At 34.1% G+C, this 18,685-nt stretch overlaps 1 pseudogene; it reads right to left on the bottom strand.

Annotated features, from left to right (window-relative positions):
* Positions 1-2,706: 2,706 nt before the first annotated feature.
* LOC114762328 (uncharacterized) lies at positions 2,707-11,380 on the bottom strand (annotated as a pseudogene).
* Between the last annotated feature and the right edge of the window lie 7,305 nt (positions 11,381-18,685).

Below are 18,685 nucleotides of genomic sequence, written 5' to 3'. Positions count from 1 at the left end.
ATTGGTCTACAACATGAAAAATATATGCAACCGTTATCGGGATCTGGCACAAGTTGAAAGGGCAGCCCACTAGTAGGCAGAAGTGTGCATGTTGCCTTGGTGCTCTTGCAGTGCGAAAAAACTGTTCTCTTTCCTGCACGGCTTAAACGCAAGCACAAGATAATGACTCTCTGACATCGTATTCAGAATTCCGAACCCAAAGTCAGGGAAAGGAAGGATCAGGCCTTTCATTCTAAATTTTTATTGTTTTTTAGCAATGGATTCAACATAATTGATTTCTCTTTTTCGATAATAACATAATTGATTTCTTCAATCAGGTTGTGCTCTGCTTCTCTTTACGTCAATGAAATTATCGTTTTTTTATATTAAAATATTATACTAAAAAAAAAAAGATATGGTTATTATTTCCTAAAGAAAAACTAATTGACAATCTATTAATAGATATATAGTATACAAATTTTGACGGGATCAAATGATCATGAATTAGTCATCAATAAAACACTCTTATCGTTGAAGTTGCAAGGATTTCAAGGGTTTCAATGTTTCAATGGCAAATTCAATAAGATTTTGCTACCTACATTCCTTTTTGGGACCATGTAACAGCAAAAGAAAGAGGGAGAATTATTACAAGAAAAAAAAATGTAATTGTCAAAAAAAAGTTTCACAAGTAAACAAACATATACTAGTGTATTTTGATATAGAAAACAATGATAATTCCGTATTACATTTATTTATTTATTAGGATTTCATAATTCTTCTGAAAAATGATTCAATTATGTTAGAGTAATTTTATTTTAATTTGCAGGGAAGTACTTTTCTTAAATGTTTTTGAGTTTACCAAACTCCTCCTAAATAAATTAATGGTCTTATTAAAAAATAATAACTTGGCCTTATTGTTTAATTTGAATAGTGTCGACGCATGTGTTCTTGATGGTCAGCCTTCAAAATGAGTTATATATATCATATATACAAGATAATAATCGCTACCAAATATATAAACTTTAGTCATCATGTCATTAACGACATTAAATGTTTGTTTGGATTTGTTTAAACACGTTTTATATAAATTGAGATAAATTTTTCTTACATACTTACCTCATACACTGTAAATTATAATTAAAAAAATATTTAAAAATTATTTCAAACGGGTCCTGAAAAACTGCAATTCAAATTCTCCGTTAGTGAAAGGAATTGTTCACCTAATTTACACGAAGAGACAACTATTTGCCACCTTTCTTATTTTTTTCCAGCGTGGTTGACAGAATAGCTTAGCAACAAGAAAATAATGCAGCGCAGGGGAAGGGGACAAAAAGGGGAAGGATTTTAATATTACTGCTCTAATCTTATTTATAAAACACTTTCAGCATATTTCAAATAAACCAAGAAAAATCTTAAAATATATTAATTCTTCATTAAAATATAACAACTTTTTAACTTTACTTCTATTTAATATATTCATCTTTAAAAAAATAATTATCTACACTATACTAAATGAAGGACAAAATGGTATATTCATATTAAAAATTTAATAAAGTGACTTATAAATAGGACTAGAAAAGTATTATGCTTGGTTTAAAAAATAACAGAATTTCACATTTGCCTTTTAAAAAGAGAGGATTGGAAAATTTTGATTGATTGCAATTTTTCCAAAATGGAATTAGTATGTCCTTGATCATTTTTATATTGTTTATCCTTCTCTTTTCATAGAAAAAAATAAAATAGTTATATAGTTGTTAATCTTTATTTTATTTTAGGAAATTCAACGTTTTCATTAAATTTACTTAAAAATAACATATTATTTATTTTATATACATACGTATTAAAAAATGTATTAGATTATTGCATTTGAGTAGAGTTGATGGAGGCAGCTGGACGACTGCGCTGGAAATGCAAGTGAACTATGTTGCGAGGGAAAAAAATGAAAATATATATAAAAAAAAAGTGCAAGTTTATTCTTGGCCCTTTTATGTAGTGTGTGTGTGTGTGTGTGTGTGTGTGTTGGGGGTTAAATAAGTCATATTTTATAAAAGTATAAGGACGAATTACCATTCCCTTGATGAATTGACCTTCTAAATGAAAATCAAACAGCCCAAGCAGGTCGACTTGGTGATCCTCAAGTTCGAATGCCGTATTCTTTACCGCTACGACGGGAGACTTTTCAATTTAGGAATAAGGTAAGATAGTGATGACATATTTGGAATTCAAAACAAAAACAAAAACTTTATTTTATATTTATCTGCCAATTACAAAAAGAAAGATTGGCCAAAATTCTTATAATACGATCAAGAGGAGAAAGATTCAGACGCTTTTTTCCCTCTTTTCTTTTAAAAACAAGATATTGGACAAAATTTTCATCTGTCATCATCAACGGATATTTTTAGCTTGTCTAAATGTAAGGAAAATTAGTTTTATTATAAGCAAATAAATTGATAAAATGATTCACAACATAATTATTAAACTTTTCCGGAACAAGTTCATGCAATTTTCATGCATAATGTATTCTTTTATTTGTCTGATGCAACTTTTTTTTTTGTTTTGACGGGGTAAAACGCAATCGAATAAGAAATTGTTTATTTAAACTGAAGCACAATGCCCAAAGAAGGGGGCTATTTAGAATCAACAATATCTCTCACTATTGCAAATACACAGTCTTGTCCTTAATGAGTACTCTTATTAGTGGTCCAAAATTAATAAGTAAAATTGACCTTACCTGGCTTCTAATGAGGTAATAGATACTTTATTACTTGAAGGATTTGTATGACTATTAGGAGATTCTCTTTTAATTGGGATGATTTCTAAAAGCAAACCAGGTTCTTTAGGTTCAGGCAAGACACCTTCACTACTCAACATTATAATAACAGATGTCATGTTTGGCCTATCATTAGCATGGTATTGCACACAAAGAAGACCAATATGGATGCAACGTAATACTTCTGATTCAACGCAAGACTCCCCCAAATGATTATCAGAGAATTCAAGTGGGATTCCCTCATTCCACAACCTCCATGCCTACAACAATTCGAAACATTGAATCAGGTACCAATTTCAGCAATGATAAGAGAAAAGTTAGGTTCCTTGGTACTAACATGTCCAATAAGATTAACGCTTTGGCTTGGCGAAAAAGGCCCCCTGTTTTTCCTGCCACTTACTATTTCTAATAATAATACTCCAAAGCTGAACACATCAGATTTGATGGAGAATAGCCCATGACTTGCGTATTCAGGAGCCATATAACCACTATTATATATCACAAAGAAATTATTATCATATTCAATTAATGTGCATATATTCTAAATAAAAATATCATAAAACGCACTTACTATGTACCAACTATTTGTCTTGTGTTGTCTTCAATTTGATCTCCTCCAAATATTCTTGCCAAACCAAAATCTGATATTTTTGGGTTTAATTTACTATCCAATAATATATTGCTTGCTTTGAGGTCTCTATGGATGATTTTTAATCTGGAATCTTGATGAAGATACATAAGTCCCCGAGCAATTCCGTGGATAATGTGAAAACGCCTAGACCAATCAAGATGTTTACTTTCAGAACCTACAAATTTTTAATGTAATGATACTCATCATTACCCAGGGAGAAATAAAAGAAAAGGATATAAGTCAGCTAATTGATAGTGCTTTAGCCATACGGACCAAAAATAAATGAATCTAAGCTCTTGTTGGGCATATATTCATATATGAGCATTTTCTCCTCTCCTTGAATGCAACAACCGAGAACCTTGACAAGATTACGGTGCTGAAGTTTGGCACACAATTTGACTTCATTCTTAAACTCATGCAGACCTTGGCAAGAACTTTGTGAAAGCCTTTTGACCGCAATCTCTTGTCCGTCTACAAGTATACCCTGCCATTTTTACCTCATATAAACGATTCTGAATATGTAACATCATAAATCAGCAAGAATAATTGTAAACTTTCACTCTTAATAAAAGTTGATTGCATACTTACCTTGTATACAGGACCAAAACCACCTTGGCCAAGCTTGTTGTCTGATGAGAAGTTATTAGTAGCATTAGCTATTACTGCAAGGTCATAGATGCGTTGCTTTGTATTTCCTTCATAACCTTCTTCATTGTTTATTGCTATAAAGGTTTTTAGCTCCATATTTCCGTCAGATCCTTCTTCATTGTTTGCTGTTAGCAAGGTTTTCTTTGTTCGATTTTGTACATTAAATGTAATATATAAATAAAAAACAACTACAGGTAGCATTGGCTATAATTTATATGTAGCTCCATATTTCCTTAGGAGACTTTGTCGGTGTTTACTGATAATTAGGATCCTTTGTCGTTGTTACTTGGTACACTTTGGTTAACTAAGTGAGAAAAATAGACAAAGAAAAAAACAAGGAAGGGAAATCATTCCATCCATTGGGAAACAAATCGCACAAGCTCAACCATGTTCAATTGTACTACAGGTATCACAAGAAGATAGGAAAAGCGGGAGAAAAGTTAAGGCGGTTGCAATGGGAATGCTTACCTATAGAGTTTCTTCTGCGCTTGTAAATGGAGAACAAAGTGAAAAGCATCATAATAGCCAATACGGTGGTCACTGGTACAGTAATCACCATTGTTTTATTTCCATTAGCTTCATCCTCTTCAGCTTCACAACAAAATGAAGAGTGAATAGACAAAAAGTTGAGGTCGCTAAGGATCCAAGAGATGATTGAAAACTAATTACTAAAAGGCCGCACCTGTTTCTAGAGAAGCAAGGCGAATATACAAATCCTGGTCATCAAAGGGAATCTGCCTTATATCAATTAAATCACCGAACCACATGGCACAACCACTTCCTCCTCCCCTGACATCTAAATTAGCATAAGCATTACAAGAACAATTTTCCCAGCATTTGGCTTTGCATTCCACAAGTGTCATACTTGCATTGACCCAAGAATATTTAGTATCTGGCAATTTGAGCCCACTAAATTTGACAAAATAATCCCTGTTTTTGTCCTTGCAACTCCATGATTTATTGCGGACACATCCTTCAGACCAGCCCATTGCATTCCATTTCTTGGGTGATTTTGCAAAAAAGCCCGTCAAGCACTTACAAATTGGTGTCTCACCCTCAACGCAGTTTCCATTCGGGCCACAACGGCTATATCTATCGCAGTTATCAATCGGTATATAACTAAAAGTAATCCACCTTTGATCTTCTTCAATCCATATCATGTCCAGTAGTGAGTATAATGTCTGGTTCAAGACAATTCTTCTAATCAGTGACTCATTTTTCACATTATAAACTGAATAAACCTCATCTTTATTCCAGACAAACTTTCCTTCATGAAGTGGATTGTTCGTTGCATGAGAAATGCCACTGAACTGGACACCATTCCAGGGACCGCTTCTTATATACTCTGTTGTGCCCTGCCAGACCACCTCTTCAGGATAATTGCGTAATAAAAGTTCAACTGTGACGCATCCAAGGGAAGGGTCATCCCAATTCTTCCATGCTGTAAAACGTCGATTGAGACCAGTTCTGAGGTCCCATCCAAGCTTCATTCCTGGCAAAATTGAATCAGAAGGAGAGTCAAAGCTTTGCCATAAGTACTTGTGAGGCTTTTGATCTTTCCCGTCTCTTAGAACCAAGTTTCCAGAGCCTAAAAGCTGCACAATTGGACTCAAGGCCCTTGTGGTGCAATTTCCTGACCAAACAACTGTCTCATTTTGGCCAAGAAGCACAAGATGTCTGTGTGTGTTTATTCTCAACATGCCAAAGTTGTTTTTGATGGGTCTGCCTCGGTTGGCAACCCAAACAACAGTTCTACCTGGGATTTTGTGGTACCAGATTCCAACATAGCGTTCTGTGGAACTACCAGGGCTAAAGAAGCCCAATTCAAAGATTTCATTTTCAGAAACCAAGGTCTGGCCGTCAGGAAGAGACTCGGACTGGGTGAGGGTATCAGTTGCAAAAGAAAATCTGGAGAAGAACAAAAGCAGATTGGAAGAACAAGCCAATAAGGAAGGATAGCCATGGATTCAATGAATTTCTCTAGCCTAGATTAAATAAATATACCCGTGATCCGGATGAGGCACATGTTGAAAGGGCAGCCCACTAGAAGGCAGAAGTATGCAGGTTGACTTGGTGCTCTTGCAGTCCCAAAAAACAGTTCTCTTTCCTGCACGGCTTCATCGCAAGAATAAGATAATGACTCCGGACACCGTATTCAGAATTCCAAACCCAAAGTTCCAATTCAACGTAATGCTTTTTGTCAACAAACTAACAGATACTTGCATGTGTACTGAGATCTGTCAAATCCTCCTAGTAGGGTCAATTCAAGACAATAGTAATTCCATATTATATTTATTTATTAGGATTTTATAGTGCTTTTTAAAAGAATTTAAATATGTGATAGGAGTTTTATCTTCGCTTGCCTGAAAGTACTTTTTTAATTGTTTTTGTGGTTTTCCAGACTCTTCCTGAGTAAATGGTCTTATTAAAAAAAATATTTTTATATTTTCAGCTGCCTTATAGTTTAATTTGAATAGTCTTCAGTCCACGCATGAATTGTTGACGGTCAGCTTTTAAAATGAATTATATATATTATACTATTCGTTACTTAATATAACATCTAATTAGTAAATTTGAATATATTAAGAATATTAATTAAATTAGTTAATATGATTTTTTTTTTAAAAGACCCAAATATCTTTTTAATTTTTCTTCCTCTCTCTCATATTTAATTATTATTGACAGAATATTAATGGGGTTAATTTGAAAAAAAATTGATAATTATATAGAATAAGTCTTATATTTAATATCAATATTAACTCTCTAATTATATCTTATATTGAACACGGAAAGAGTATATAGAAAAAAAAAAAAAAGTTGCTATCAAATACTCGTATAAACTTTGGTCATCGCGTCATTAACCGCATTAAGAGATTGCAATTCAAATCGTCCGTTAGTGAAGGCGACTGTTCACCGAACGTACAGGAGAAGACAACCAGTCAACCACCATTTTCCACCTTCGTCTTTCTTTTTTTTCTTTTTTTCTTTTCCTTTTAGTGTGGTTGACAAAATAATTAAGCGACAAGAAAATAATGCAGAGTAGGGTAGGGACAAGAAATAAATGGGAGGGATTTTAATATTATCATATTTAGTTTAGACAATGAAAAAATTTTCACATTCTTCCTTTTCATGAGAGGAGGATCAGGAAAATCTTATTGATTGTAAATTTCTCCACACCCATAAGAAAAGGACTTGAATGGTGCGATCTCGTCCTCACCCCAAAATGAAAATATTATATCCTTTATCATTTTATACGTTTACTCCCTCTCTTTTCATAGGAAAAAATAAAACTGTTATATTGTGATTAGTCCTTATTTTATTTTTAGAAAATTCAGCATTTTCATTAAACTTACTTGAAAATCACATAGTATTATTTATTATATATATATATATATATTAAAAAGGTACTCCCACGGTCCTTAATATAGGACTTAATTGTTGAGTTGATTTTAGTTCTAAATATAAGACTAATTTTTTATATTTATTAATTTTTTCTAAACGACCTTTACGGATACTCTCTTAATCATAGTCAAGTAGAAAAGGAAGAGAGGATATTAAAAAAGATGATTGTTATGCTTTAGGAAAAACATGTCATATTTCTTATAATTAAGTGACGTACCTAACTTTCTTAATCTAATCAAATAGTTAAATAAGTGTTATATTAAGGACCGGAGGAGCGTTAGATTATTGCATTTGAGCAGAGGTCATTGACGCAGCTAGAGGACAACTGAGAATACAAGTGAACTATGTCACGAGGGACGAAAATGAAAATATTAAAAATATGTTGGGTTAAAAATGTCTGTTGGAATTTTTTTTTTTAATGCGGTGAAACACAATTGAAAAAGAAATTGTTTTTATTTAAACTCAAGCATAATCCCCAAAATAAGAGAGCAGTTTAGAATCAACATCGTCTTGCATTATTGTAAATAGACAATCTTATCTTTTGAAACTATGCCCATTAGTGGTCCAAAATCAATAAGCAAAATTGACCTCACCTAGCTTCTAACAAAGTGATAGACACTTCATTATTTGAAAGAGTTGTATGATTGTGAGGAGATTCTTCTCTAACTGGAATGTGTTCTAAGAGAAAACCAGGTTCTTTGGGCTCAGACAAGACACCCTCACTACTCAACATTATAACCACAGATGTCATGTCTGGCCTATCATCAGCATGGCATTGCAAACAAAGAAGACCGATGTGGATGCATCGCAGTACTTCTAATTTAAGGCAAGACTTCCCCAAACATTCATCGGCAAAGTTTAGTGGGATTCCCTGCTTCCACATTCTCCATGCCTACAGCAATTCGAAACATTGAATTAGTTACCAATTTCAGTAAAGAAAATAGAAAAGTTAGGCTCATTGGTACTAACATGTCCGATAAGATTAATACTTTGACTAGGCAAAATGGGTCCCCTGTTTTTCATGCCGCTCACTATTTCTAACAATAATACTCCAAAACTGAACACATCAGATTTGACGGAGAATTGCCCACGAATGGCGTATTCAGGAGCCATATAACCACTATTATGCATCATAAAGAAATTAGTATCATATTCAATTAATGTGCATATATTCAAAATAAAAATATCATAAAACACACTTACTATGTACCAACTATTTGTCTTGTGTTGTCTTCAATTTGATCTCCTCCAAATATTCTTGCCAAACCAAAATCTGATATTTTTGGATTTAATTCACTATCCAATAATATATTGCTTGCTTTGAGGTCTCTATGGATGATTTTTAATCTGGAATTTTGATGAAGATACATAAGTCCCCGAGCAATTCCGTGGATAATATGAAAACGCTTAGACCAATCAAGATGTTTACTTTCAGAACCTACAAATTTTTAATGTAATGAGTATCATTACCCAGGGAAAAATTAAAAAAAAAAAGGATATAAGTCAGCTAATTGATAGTGCTTTAGCCATACGAACCAAAAATAAATGAATCTAAGCTCTTGTTGGGCATATATTCATATATGAGCATTTTCTCCTCTCTTTGAATGCAACAACCAAGAACCTTAACAAGATTACGGTGCTGAAGTTTGGCACACAATTTGACTTCATTCTTAAATTCACACAGCCCTTGGCAAGAACTTTGTGAAAGCCATTTGACTGCAATCTCTTGTCCGTCTACAAGTATACCCTGCCATTTTTACCTCATATAAACGATTCTGAATATGTAACATCATAAATCAGCAAGAATAATTGTAAACGTTCACTCTTAGTAAAAGTTGATTGCATACTTACCTTGTATACAGGACCAAAACCACCTTGGCCAAGCTTGTTGTCTGATGAGAAGTTATTAGTAGCATTAGCTATTACTGCAAGGTCATAGATACGTTGCTCCGTACTTCCTTCATAACCTTCTTCATTGTTTATTGCTATCAAGGTTTTTAACTCCATATTTCCGTCAGATCCTTCTTCATTGTTTGCTGTTAGCAAGGTTTTCTTTGTTCAATTTTTCCCATTAAATGTAACATATAAATTAAAAAAACAACTATTAGTAGCATTAGCTATAATTTATATTCAGCTCCATATTTCCTTAGGAGCCTTTGTCGGTGTTTACTGTTAATTAGGAGCCTTTGTCGTTGTTACTTGGTACACTTCGCTAAACTGGGTGAGAAAAATAGTTAAAGAAAAAAACAAGGAAGGGAAATCGTTCCGTTCATTGGGAAACAAATCGGCACAAGCTCAACCATGTTCAATTATACTCCAAATATCACAAGAAGATGGGAAAAGTGGGAGAAAAGTGAAGGCGGTTGCAATGGGAATGCTTACCTATAGAGTTTCTTCTGTGCTTGTAAATGCAGAACAAAGTGAAAAGCATCATAATAGCCAATACAGTAGTTATCGGCACAGTAATCACCATTGTCTTATTTCCATTAGCTTCATCCTATTCAGCTTCACAGCAAAATGAAGTAAGAGTTAACAGACAAAAAGTTGAGGTCGCTAAAGGAACCAAGAGATGATTGAAAACTGATCACTAAAAGGCCTCACCTGTTTCTGGAGAAGCAAGGCGAATATATAAATCCTGGTCATCAAAGGAATTCTGCCTTATATCAATCACATCACCAAACCACATCTGCCTTATATCAATTAAATCACCGAACCACATGGCACAACCACTTCCTCCTCCCCTGACATTTAAATTAGCATAAGCATTACAAGAACAATTTTCCCAGCATTTGGCTTTGCATTCCACAAGTGTCATACTTGCATTGACCCAAGAATATTTAGTATCTGGCAATTTGAGCCCACTAAATTTGACAAAATAATCCCTGTTTTTGTCCTTGCAACTCCATGATTTATTGCAGACACATCCTCCAGACCAGCCCATTGCATTCCATTTCTTGGGTGATTTTACAAAAAAGCCCGTCAAGCACTGACAAATTGGTGCCTCACCCTCAACGCAGTTTCCATTCGGGCCACAACGACTATATCTATCGCAGTTATCAATTGGTATATAACTGAAACTAGTCCACCTTTGATCTTCTTCAATCTATACCATGTCCAGTACTAAGTATAATGTTTGGTTCAAGACAACTCTTGTAATCAGTGACTCATTTTTCACATTAAGAACTGAATACACCTCATCTTTATTCTTGACAAACTTTCCTTCATAACGTGGATTGTTCGTCACATGAGACATGCCATTGAACCGAACACCATTCCAAGGACCGCTTCTCATATACTCTGTTGTGCCCTGCCAGACGACCTCTTCAGGATAATTGTGTAATAAAAGTTCAACTGTGAGGCCTCCAAAGGAAGGGTCATCCCAATTCTTCCATGCTGTAAAACGTCGATTGAGACTAGTTCTGAGGTCCCACCCAAGCTTCATTCCTGGCAAAATTGAATCAGAAGGATAGTCAAAGCTTTGCCACAAGTACTTGTGAGGCTTTTGATCTTTCCCGTCTCTTAGAACCAAGTTTCCCGAGCCTAAAAGCTGCACAATTGGACTCGAGGCCCTTGTGGTGCAATTTCCTGACCAAACAACTGTCTCATTTTGGCCAAGAAGCACAAGCTGTCCGTGCGTGTTTATTCTCAACATGCCAAAGTTGTTTTTGATGGGTCTGCCTCGGTTGGCAACCCAAACAACAGTTCTACCTGGGATTTTGTGGTACCAGATTCCAACATAGCGTTCTGTGGAACTACCAGGGCTAAAGAAGCCCAATTCAAAGATTTCATTTTCGGAAACCAAGGTCTGGCCGTCAGGAAGAGACTCGGACTGGGTGAGGGTATCAGTTGCAAAAGAAAATCTGGAGAAGAACAAAAGCAGATTGGGAAGAACAAGCCAATAAGGAAGGATAGCCATGGATTCAATGAATTTCTCTAGCCTAGATTAAATAAATATACCCGTGATCCGGATGAGGCACACGTTGAAAGGGCAGCCCACCAGAAGGCAGAAGTATGCAGGTTGACTTGGTGCTCTTGCAGTCCCAAAAAACAGTTCTCTTTCCTGCACGGCTTCATCGCAAGAATAAGATAATGACTCCGAACACCGTATTCAGAATTCCAAACCCAAAGTTCCAATTCAACGTAATGCTTTTTGTCAACAAACTAACAGATCCTTGCATGTGTACTAAGATCTGTCAAATCCTTGTAGTAGGGTCACGGAACGAAAGATTCAACATTATTGACTTCTGCCATCAAATTGGTTTCTGCTCGTCCGAATGCAAAGGAAATTGCCGTGTTTTGAATCATTTCTACCACCATATTGTTTGTTATTCAGTTGACGCCCAAACAATTCAGATAGTAAAAGGTCGCAAGGAAAATAAAAGGTTTCGTTTCGTAAATGCCACAAGTAAAAAATTTGCGAAATGCCCTTTTTTTTTCTTTGGTGAAGTCAATTCCAACAACTACTTTTCCGAAGGCTAATCAGGCTGCTTCCTATCTGTCTATAGATAGCACTTATTATTTAAATATATATATTTATATATATATATTGCCTCTAATCCACCTGATTAAGGCACCGTTTGGATGACATTTCAAACCTTGGTTTGGAAGCCCAAACCATGGTTTGCACAAAATGCCATCCAAACAGCCAGACAAATTAAACAAACCTTGGTTCAGGTAAAACCATGGTTTCAACCGGTGAAACCATGGTTTGGACAGCAGCATCTCTCATCCGCTTCTCGGGTCCAATTGCTGAAACGAACGGTGGGCCCCTCCACAAATGACCAAAGGCTCCAATTATTCGGTGTTCAATAATTGCTCTTCTTCTTCTCCTTGTTCACGCCTTCTCCCCGTCGATCCACACAACACCCCACACAACACCATCCACACAAAACGAGTCAACGGTGTTCAATAAAAGCAAATGTTTTTGTTCATTCCTTCGTCCCTAAGCCTGGGCTTGGGAGAATAAACAAGGCACAAGCCGCAAGAATAACTCTGCTTAGAAATTCAAAAAAAAAACGTGAAGCTAGTTATATTCATTTCACGTTTAAAATCTTTAAAGAAAATTAATATTTTTCTGTTAGCAAAAAAAGATCATTTTTCCATAAACATATTTAATATTATGTTTTATAAATATATGTACACATATTAATTATGTATTAATTATATTATCTTATATATTATTAATTATGTTAGTAAAAAAATTTTCATTAACAATTTTATTCTTTCAAATCAAAATATATCATAAAATCTATCCGTTATATAATTATCATATTAACTTATACCCTTTTTGGTAATTTCCACATGTAAAAAGTGCTTCTGGTAATAACTATCCAAACACTCTTACTTCTCAGAATCACTTTTTCTCAGAATCTATTCTCCAGAATCACTTTTCCAAACCACGGTTTGGTTTCATCCAAACACACTCTAAGTTTTTGTCGGCCTAATGTCTGAACCCAAAGTCGAAGGTAGGCTAATATCAATTGGATTTGTAATGAAAGGGATTTAAGCTTTAAAACTTAGTCTAGAACCAGAACGAGACTCAAACATAAAATGGACACTGAAATGGTATAAACTGAAGCAAATTAAGAAAGACGTTTGTACCAGATTTTGCTGCTTCAGTTAGCGGAAATTAGTGGTTGAAGAAACCAAGTTCCAAGCTTCGATCTTAAGAACCCAGTTTAAGTTCCCTCCAAGGATGAAGCGGATGATACTGGGTAATGCCTTAATAGAATCAGCCCTTTGTTGCAAAGGAGAATGGGGGGTAAAATGAACGTTGTTCGGTAATAGCGAGCACAATAAAACCCATTTAACTCCATTACGCGTCAAAGGTGAGATTATAATCACTTGTTCCGCCGTTTTATGAGTGAAACTTGAGGTTTACCTCGGCTTGCAAACATTGCTTTTCAATTCAATCCTTTCCCCCTTGCTTGGATTGATAGAAAATTAGGGAGGAGAGAAAACTAGAGAAGAAAACATAAAGAAAAATAAGTTTTCTCTTACTTGGACAGAATAGAAAATGTGGGGGAAAAGAAAAGTGGAGGAGAAAATAAAGCGGGCCCTATGCCTCATTTTCTCTCCAAATTTTCTCTCCATATATAGAGAGATTTAGGAAGGAAAACAAGACTTTCATGATTGCTCCTCCTCTCTCTTCCTCTCCATATTTATTTTCTTTTATTATATTTAAAATGTTATTCACTTTTTTTCCATCTTAAAAAAATATTTTTATTAAATAATTTGGTTTTAAAATATAATAATCTGAAAATATATACAAATCAAATAACTTATTTTAAATTATTTGATGATGCTAATGTTACTATAATTTTTCTATTGTAATATTTAATTTAATTTAATTGTAAACATGATATATTTTGATAAGGACATTTTAGTCATTTAGATATATGCTAATTTTCTTTTCTCTCTATTTTCTCTCATCCATCCAAGCAAGAGGGATGATCACAACTTCCCTTCAGTTTTTCCTTCTCTCTATTTTCTCTCCTTCTATTTTCTTTCCTTTCAACTTTTCTTCTTATCCAAGCAGAGCATTCATGTTTTTTTAGGGTTTAATATAATTTTTGTTCCTTTAATTTTATTCCTTAGTTTTTAAATCATAAGTTTTGACCTCTCAATATATAAAATGATCCAAGTTTTTATTGAATTATAAGGACTATTGTTATAAATAAAAAGAAACTTGAGGAATCAAAACCTATGATTTGAAACTTGATGGTTCAAAATCAAAATGATCTAGTTAACCTTTCTTAATATTAAATTTTTACACGTTATTAACAGTAAGCTTATCCATTTTTATTTTCATATTAAAAAATAATATTCTATTACTAAATTAGGTGGTTTTAATATATATAATAATATAAAAATATATCTTTATCAAATGATTTAGTTTTAAAAAATTGGGGAAAATGATAGAAAAATAATTTTAAAATTTAAAATCCCCTTATGGTAACTTAAATAAGCAAAATTTCAGTTTAAGCATAAATGACTCAATTAAAATTTGTAAATTTGCTGAAATGACCATATTGCTTTTTATTTTATTTTTTTAAAAAATGAAACACCCTCATTGGCTAGCTGATTGCTAGAGGTTTGGTTGCCTGTGGCAGCTACTAGCAAGGGGGAAAAAATGGACTGGATCGGCCAATTCTACCAAAAAATTGGTGAACCGATCTGGTTTAATTGTTGGACCGATAGTCTACTGAACTGGTAAAAAACCGGTTTAACAGGAAAAAAACCAGTATTAAATTGGGTTTATTTTTTTTGGCTTGCCAAAATGCTCAAAACGACTCCGTTTTATTTAAAAAAAACTTCTTCAATTCTTCGGTTTTTCCCTTTCGGCCTTCACAATTTAGTGGTTCGTCGTCAATCTCCCTGATCCCTGCTTCCCTCCCCTGATTCCCCTCTGCTCATGCAGCTGTCCTCCCTCCCTCAAACCAAAATCACAATCGCCTCCTCCAAAATCCCTGCTCCCTAGTATCGCTGATGGCAGGGTCTACGACAGAGCTCCTTGTTCGGTCGTTCCCTGCTTCGCCTTCACCACCAGTCATCGCAAGCCTGAGTCTCCCTCAACCTCACCAATCACCACCTCCTACTTCGCCTTCGCCACTCACTTTAGCTTCAGATTCTTTGCATTGCTCTTAAGGGATGATTTCTGATCTGCAACTCGTCCCCAGATTCTAATTTTGTTGCAAAATCATACCGTTTCCTAGAACACAAGTCACTCGGATCGGTACCTTTCTCAGAAGTATCTCCAGAGTCTAAATAAACACAAAATCGTAATAGAAGTTATCCATTGAAAAGAATCATTAGCAGCTTGGAATTCTCGCACACCCATCCATGAAAAGCAATTTACTCGCACTCGTAAGTCCAGGATAATACATTGAATGGAGGCAGTGAAAGAACTAGACCCTGCGATAGTGCAATGCCAATGTTTCAATGGGTCAATCACTTTCATAATAGCATTGAATGTCAGACACAAAAAAATAAACAACTAAATAGATAGTAACTAAAATGGAAGTGTCTGTCATCCGCACTCACAAACATGAAGCAATTGAACATTTTGTCCTGTTGCTGAGGTGGCCTGTAGTAATAAACGTCCCTCAGAATCATCACGATAAAAAGTATTGATTAATTTAATTATATTATTTTAATATGATCGGTCTGACCCTGATCCAACCTTAATCCGACTAATAACACTTGACCCACTATCTCGATCAGTTTAATTCCCCGGTCCGGTTTTTGTTCCTTGGCTATTAGAGTTTAGGTGGGCTGCTGTCACCAAAGTTTCAGTAGCTGGCTGATGATTGATTGCTGAAGCTCTGGCAGTTGGCAAATTTTTTTGGTTGGGAATTTTTACTATTTCAGTAATACGGTTAACAAGTTCAATATAACAGTTAACCGTATATTTTCAGGAAATTTAAACAGTGACATTTTTACAATTTGAATAACGCGGTCAATAAATTCTGTAACGCTATTAACAAGTTCGATATAGCAGTTTAATAACAAGTTTTTCAAGAAATTTAAAAAGTGGCATCTTCACAATTTTAATATTGTGATTAATAAGTCATGTAACGATATTTATAACTTTCATAATGCCATTAACAAAATTTTCTTATGAGGATTGATATTTTTAATACTAGCTTTCTATGAAGGTTGTACATCAAAATTTTTCTATTTATTAGATAGTTACTGTGGTTACAAGAGTTATTGATATTATTATATAACTTGTTATTATAGTTGTTAGTGACATTACGAGAATTGTTAATATCGTTATATAATTTGTTAATCGAGTTATTGAAATTTTAATAATGCCATTTTTTGAATTTTTCAGAAAACCTATTGTTAATTGTTATGCTGAACTTGTTAATAGTATCAAAAAATTTGTTAACCGTGTTACTGAAGTTGTAAAAAAAAAAATTGCCAACAGCAAGAGCTCCAGCAACTGATCGTCGGTCAGTTGCCATAGCTCCGATGATGATGACCCACCTAAACTTTAGAAGCTGCCACCACCACCGGAGCTCTAAAGGCTGATGTGGGTGCTTGGTATTTTTTAAGGAAAGAAAATAAAGGATAATGTAGTTATTTCAACAAATTTACAAATCTCAATTTGGTCACCTATACCTAAATTAGGATTTTGCTTATTTAAGTGATCATTTAAGATTCTCTTTATAGTATTTGATGCTATTTATGTTAATATAATCATTCTATTATATTCTTCTAGTCCTAAATATAAGACTCCTTTTGTAGTGTAAATTACATTACAAAAAAGGTCTTATATTTAGAACTAGAGGACTAATATTTACTTTAATTTTAAATTTTGACATAAGGGTAAAGATATTTCGATCATTTCAATATTTACTCACTTTTTCTCCATGTTTTTTTTTCCTATCAAAGCAAGAGGGGTAATATTATTTTTTTTTCTCCGAAGTATTATTAAACACTAAAAGTAACGAAAATTCTAACTTTTAATTCATCACATTGTCATAAACGAATCTCTTTTATTAGAGCCAATTTCTGTTGGTAAATGCTTGGTTTTTCCCTTGCAACTAAATGATTATTGCTCCCGCATCCTTCAACCCAGCTCACTGCGTTCCAATTTTTGGATGATTTAGGCAAAAATCCATCAAGCGCTACCATATTGTCGTCTCACCCAGACCAGAGCTTCCATTTGGGCCGTAACGAATATGAATACTCCCAAACAAATGCCACTTCTTGGATGCTCTATTGGATTTTGGCGATATACTCACTCAGGATCATTGCAGAGGACCAAGCTCTCCTGTGAGGTGTGAAGCCCACAAAACAAGGGTTGCCCCTATTATGATGTTAAACACTGATTAGGACCAGTATTAATGGTGCTCATGATGTAAGTACAGCATTAGCTCCGGAGTTTTTTTTTTAACCTGCGCTGGCAAAGCCCAACAGATTTCAAGTCTGTCTCCTTAACCGCTCGGACATACCGACGCAATAGCTCCGGTAGTTAATACAAGAATTACTACTCTTCTTATTATTTATAGAGTCAAGAGAGAAGATATTTTTTAATTCTATTTATTGGTATTGAAAGAAATTTTTTGTATATATACACACTTTTACCTTTCATTTATTATTATGTGACCTTTGTTTATATAAGGTGTAATATATATTTATAAGGATAAATTTACAAAATTATTGAATTTTAGATGAGAGTTAATAAAATTTAAGGTTTTTCTTAGTTTGTGTAAAATATATTAGAAGTGACTTATAAATAAGACCAGATGAGTAGATAATTAATTTGTGAAAGAGATTAATTGAGTTAGTTATTTGTAATAAATGGATGTTTTCTTTCCTAAAATACTCTTTCAATTATGTGTATTGGGACTCTCCTTAATAGAAACTCATAAAATGTTTAATTACCAGAAGAATTACATTGGGGCAAAATGGATAAATATTAGAGACAAAATTGATTGGAGTCTATATTTAAGATCAAAATGAATTTTCAACTAGTTTTTATACCAAGAATTAAAGGTTGTGTTCCTTCGGTTTTTAATATAAGACTCATTTAACTAATTTGATTAGGTTAAGGAAGTTAGTTAATTATAAAAAATATGACATGTTTTTCTTAAAACACCATAATCATCTTTCTTAACATCTCCTCTCCCTCTTCTACTTGATTATGATTGAGGGAGTATCCATAGGGGTAATTTAGAAAAAATTGGTAAATATAAGAAATGATTCTTATATTTATGACTAAAACCAACTCAACAATTGGGTCTTATATTAAGGACCGGAGGAGTATAATTTAAGAGTATCAAAATCTGTACATGCCAATTCGTCTTATGCAGAAAAAGAGGCGATCCTACTATACACTGCTTTTTTCCTTTCATTATGAAAGACCACCATGTCCAAGAGCTAACAGAGTTGAAAATTGAGCATTACGATAGACACCCTCTACAAATGTTATTACCTAGATCACACATGTCCCAAGTATTGCATGCAAATGAAACAATATCTTTTATCTGGGTTCTAACCGGATGATGGAAATTTGATTTATTGACACTGAATTGTGATTGCCATGTTTTTTGTATGGAATTGTTTCTAAAAGGAAACCAGGTTCTTTAGGTTGAGGCAAATCCCCTTCACTGCTTAACATTACAACCACAGATGCCATGTTTAGTCTATTATCAGGATGATTTTGCACACAAAGAAGACCGATATGGATGCATCTCAATACTTCTGATTCATTATAAGGTTCTTCCATATGTGCATCAATCAAT

Source organism: Neltuma alba, unplaced genomic scaffold (assembly GCF_004799145.2).
Source record: "Neltuma alba isolate B1F8T4 unplaced genomic scaffold, ASM479914v2 tig00011210_pilon, whole genome shotgun sequence".
In the NCBI taxonomy this organism is placed as follows: Eukaryota; Viridiplantae; Streptophyta; class Magnoliopsida; order Fabales; family Fabaceae; genus Neltuma; species Neltuma alba.
Note: the sequence above shows the minus strand (reverse complement) of the source record. Positions and strands in the feature narration are given on the sequence as shown.